The sequence below is a fragment of the Chiloscyllium punctatum genome, unplaced genomic scaffold (assembly GCF_047496795.1).
Source record: "Chiloscyllium punctatum isolate Juve2018m unplaced genomic scaffold, sChiPun1.3 scaffold_553, whole genome shotgun sequence".
Taxonomy (NCBI): Eukaryota; Metazoa; Chordata; class Chondrichthyes; order Orectolobiformes; family Hemiscylliidae; genus Chiloscyllium; species Chiloscyllium punctatum.
In genome coordinates, this window is record NW_027310287.1 from 24,017 (window position 1) to 29,459 (window position 5,443).

Genomic DNA, 5,443 nt, shown 5'->3' on the forward strand with positions numbered 1-5,443 from the left:
AGTTTGGGATATCTGGTCAGCATGGATGAGTTGGACTGAAGGTACTGTTTCCCTGCTGTATATCTCTATGACTCTATGGCACAATCAAGGAGTCCTAGATGACCGACATAAACAGGAGTGTCGGGGGTTCTACTCCCTCTTTACACGGCTCTTGAGAAAGCTGGGTTTGGTGTTATGTACTATGCACGTGTAAATAAAGGGTGATTTGGGGAGGGTGTACCGACCCTTAATGGAATCATTTCAGCTGTACGAGCATCGGTGGTGGAGGGAGTGGACACTTGTGGATGCAGTGCCAATTAAACAAGTTGCTTTGTCCTGGATAATGTCAAGCTTCTTGAACAGTGTAGCTCCAACGACACTCCAGGCAACTGGGAAATATTCAATCACAGTCCTGACTTGTGTTTTGTTATTGGTGGACAGGCTCTGGGGAGTCAGGAAGTGAATTACTTACCTCACTATTCCTAGACTCTTCACCATAAATGGTCCTGTCCTCTCGGGTTTGCCCCTCACCTGAGGTAACCCTCAGGTTAAACTCATCATTGGTCCCCTCTGTCTCATGAGAGAGCAATCTGTGGGACTCTGGCAACTTTGCCTTTATTTTGGTACCAGTAGAGAGTACTTTTGAATGAAAAATTGTGGATTTGTTTGTGAATGAATTGATTTGAAGATTGTAAGTTCATCCATTATGCTGGGAAGGAAGATGTAAGGGTTTCTTGAATCTCCAGACCTGTGAAATCACTTAGCAGTATTTCTTTAGGGATCCTGCCAGCTTGAGAGAGCTTCCTTAAGGGTGAGTACAGTATTGCAGTAATTGTGTTTTCATTTTAATCATGATTTGGAGATGCCGATATTGGACTGAGGTGTGCATGGTTTAAAAATCACAGAACACCAGGTTTAGTCCAACAGGTTTAATTGGAAGCACTAGCTTTCAGAACACTGCTTCAGGTAGTTGTGGAGTATATCATAGAAGTCTTTTTGAGTGTTCTTGTACCTGTCTTCACAGTGGAGTATGAAGTTTGTAAAAATGGCACCTGTCCTAGCATATGACAGCATAAATGGCTTTTCTTAATGCTATGAATGTTTTGATATATATTTTGTTATTGCTTTTATTTCAGTTTTGTTTGGCTTCATTTCAGCTTTTTGTTTACTTTTTGATTCCTTACAGATGAGCACCATGCCAGGATTGCCCACTCGGTCTTGTTTTTATGACATTGACATTGATTCAGACACGGAGCAAATCAGTGGATTGTTCTAAAGGTATCACTCTTTGAAGTATTGCTTTTCTCTCTCTCCTTGCCAGACTGACAAAATATTCTGCTTTGTATTTAAAAACCTTGAAGTACTACAGATTTTACTTCTCTTACCTTAAGTTTAGAGATAGAGATTTTTGTAAAGTTAAAATTAAAGAGAATGGAGGTGGGATACAGTTTGACCATGATTTAGTTGAATTGCTGAGCAGACTGGAGGTCAAAAATGGCCTTTTCCCCAGTCTATAATCCAGACATGAGAGGCAACTTTCTAATAGCTGACTGCATCATCTGCTATAACAGAAAATAACCCCTACTTCAGTTATAATTGGTAGTAGCAGTTAGCAAGCCTGAAGAATTGTGGAACGTGAGGGAAAATGATACATTTAAAAATCTCCAATTTTACATAGTGTTGTACTGTTTGCAATTCTCACAACCCTGCAAGATTTATTGCAGATCATTCATATTCTGGCTCTTCTTTCTTATCCCTTATTAGAGCCATGAGAACAGATCTTTCAGTCCAACTTTGTTCATGCCAACCAAGTTTCCCAAACTAAACTAGTTCCATTTACCTGCACTTGGCCCATATCCCTCTAAACCTTTAGTATTCATGTACCTGTCCACAATTGTAGAATACAGTTCTGATTTATGTTAGAATGTAAATTTTTATCCAATCAATTGCATTGCAGTATAGAAATTTGTACGTACAGATTTGGAGCGATGTTTGTTGTGAAACATAGGATAAGACTGGTGGGTACTGCAGCAGACTCTTGCATCCCATGGATTTGTCCCTGTTGGCTTCTGTTTTTTAAAGTGTGCATCGTGTTCCTGTCATTTGCCTTGAAAATTTGAACTCCTCTCCATCACGATTGAAAGGAAAAGATGGGTGTGATTACCAGACCAGTTTTTGCTGATCAGGTTATCATTACCTGTAACTATCACTGATTCAGGAAAAGGTTAAAAATCACACAACACCAGGTTATAGTCCAACATGTTTAATTGGAAGCACCTGATGAAGGAGCGTCACTCCGAAAGCTAGTGTGCTTCCAATTAAACCTGTTGGACTATAACCTGATGTTGTGTGATTTTTAACTCTGTACACCCCAGTCCAACACCGGCATCTCCAAATCATGATTCAGGAAAGGGTAATTATGAATATGATAGATTTCAAAATTGAGTGTGCAGAGCAAGATATTGATAAGTAGCAGGAAAATGAAAAGGGGAATGAGCTTGCATTTATATAATTTTAGGAGGTCTTGAAGTGCTCTCAAGCTCATTGAATAAGTTTAATTACAATCATTGTTGTGCTATAGGGAACACAGCAGCCAATTTATACACCTCCATTTATACACTTCAATAACAATGAGGTAATGACCAGGCCATTACTTAGTGGTGTTAGTTGAGAGATGTATATCAACCAGATGATCAAAGAAAAGGTTTCTTGCTTTTTTTTGAAAGAATGCCAGACAGTATTAACAATAGTTTAGGGTAGGTTAACTGCAGAAAATATAATTACGTGTTTTCATTTGTATTGTAACTTTTTGCAGTTGTGCTCACCAGGGCAGTCACAGTTTGCCATGTTTTTGTCTGTTATGTGTAATGTAAAATCTAGTTGAGTTAAAGGCAAGTTCAAGGTTGAGCTTGTGTTCCACCACAGAACATATATTTGCATGAAGAAATTCAATCCTGGTTGGACCTGATGTTGGTTTCAATCAGTTATTTCAGTCTCAGCTCAGTGGTAAAGCTCTCATGTGAAAGATGGTGATTTGAAGCCTGGCTCTAATTACTTGAGCACAAAATGCAAGCTGGCACTCCCATGCAACCATTCTGATTGTGTAATGTGGAAGGTATCTGCTTCTTTAAGACACTCCTTAAAACTTCCTATTTTAGTCATCTGTCCTAATACTTCACTCCATTCCAATGTTTTGTTTGATAACTCTTGTACACCTTTACTACATTAAAGAAGCTATGTAAATACATGTTATTTTTGTTTAGATCAGAGTGGTGCTGGAATGTTATTTTTGTTGTCCACCACTGCCAGTTGTATCAAGCAGATGCCCCCCAATTAGGAGTTTGAGAGTCAGTTAATAGCTATTGTGTGTGAACCTGAGTCTTTGTTACACAAAAGTCCAGAGTGCAATCGATGAACAGGCACATGGTATCCTATTCAATGTGGAAGAGGAGGAGGAGGAGAGGAATGGTTTATAAAATGCCCGTTAAATTGTATCTTGCTAGCTTCATTTTCTTTGTCTTTTAGATTGCCCAGAAATATCTTGTCCTATTTCCTGAATTGAACAAACGTAATCTGATTGCATCTTAAAGAATCTTTGGGAAAATAATGGACTCAAGGTTCCCTCAACCTCTCCTGAGAGATTCTGAGGAGTGTAACCAGTTCATGTGATTCTTTATTTCCTCGATTGATCCACTTTGTGTGCTTGATAGATTAAATCCAGATTTTGAAACCTACCCAATGGATCTATTGAATTTTATACAATTTTTTCAGCAATTGTTAGAAGTATTTAATTTTTTAAACAATTAATATTAAATGACTTGTTTCCATGTTGCATCTCCATATTTCAGTTATCTTTGTTAAGATTTTTGAAACTGAAATGCCTTTGCAATACCTTGTTACATCATCCAAATGTACCTTGAAGGGTAGCGAGTGTTGTGCTCTTGTATACCAGAGTCCATGAAATAATTGACCAAGGAATCTCAGGCAAACTAAAAATGACGTATGGTACTAACACCTAAGCAAAGCCAAGTATTTGTTAGTTATGAAGACCTATGATTTTGAGGTATTTTCAACCATTTTTCTTTATAAACCCCACAGTTAGTTATTTCTTGGCTTATATATATTTCTCACTATAAATACAATCAAAATATATTCCATGCAAAGCCATGCTAGTGTTTACAAGGTTTTCTTTCAAATTGATCAGCTCTGCATCACATGAGTGTTATTAGGTAATTTTCTATTTGATTCATCAACATTTTTAGGAAAAAATTAACGAATATTTCAAATGATATAACTTATTGTGGTTGATTTAAAAGGAATTATACTGAGGTAAGAATTATACGAATGTTGGTTTAACCTCTTTGATGCGTGAAGCTACCTGATCCCTGACTGAAGTGTCTGTTTGAATTTGTTTTTTTTATTTTTTCATGCTTTTCTGAATCCCTCATTGACTGCTTTCTGGAACAGTGACTGCAGTTTTAACATCTATTCCTCTTCTAACAGTGTCCTCTCTGAGCACCTTCAGGTGCTGGAGTTCAGTGATGATGAAGGGATCCTGGGAACAATGTTGGTGAATTCTGTACACTTTATTCCTTTTACTTGTGGTGGGGTCAGTTCGTGTGTCTGTGTCTTTGATAAGTGATTAATGATTCATTTGTTAATGTTTCCGCTTTGTTCTCTGGCTGTATTCCAATGATCACTAATTTATCTGTGTTTTGTTCTATTTTGTTTTTAATGAGTATTGAAATACTTTGCAATCCATGTTTACAAGCTAATAAAAATCATGCAAATGTTATTTCAAACTGACATCACATTATCTCTATGGAATCTTGTGCGTGTGGTTATTTAAATGTACAGTTCAAAAACAGGCCATTTAACCCAACTGGTCTACACCAGTGTTTAAGGCTCATAAGTCTTCTCCCACTGTATTTCATCTCACCTTATCAGCATTCCCTATTATTCCATTCTCTCTTGTGTTTATCTGGCTTCTTAAATGTATATAGGCTGTTCATCTCAACTATTTTCAGTTCTGATTTATAATTCCATATTGTCACCATGTTTTGGATGAAGCATTTATTCTTGAATAACTTTTTGGATTTATTTGTGTTTATTTTAACTTTAACGGGCCCTAGCTTTGTGTTTGCCAAAAGTGGCGACACATTTTTATTACTACTATCTGCATAATTGTAAGGACTTGTTAGGTCATTGTTTAACCTTTTTCTAGAGAAATGGACCCCAGGTTGTTCAGTTTTGTGATCATTATAATCCCAGTCCTAATATCTCTCCTTTTTTTGACACGGACAACCACAACATGACCTCCCAATGCCTATAGTCAGTGCACTGACCAATAAAGGTAAGCAGACCAAATGTTGCCTTCACTATCCTGTCCACCTATGGTTGCATTTTTTCAAGGAACTATGAATTTGCACTCCAAGGTCTCTTTGTTCAGCAACATTCCCCAGGA

General features: G+C 37.4%; 1 long non-coding RNA gene across 1 annotated transcript; it reads left to right on the plus strand.

Moving 5' to 3' along the window:
- Nucleotides 1-1,170: 1,170 nt before the first annotated feature.
- On the plus strand, nt 1,171-4,785 carry LOC140473210 (uncharacterized). Its single transcript, XR_011958168.1, has 2 exons — nt 1,171-1,257; nt 3,505-4,785. It is a non-coding gene; the product is annotated as an uncharacterized lncRNA (long non-coding RNA).
- The last annotated feature ends 658 nt before the right edge of the window (nt 4,786-5,443 follow it).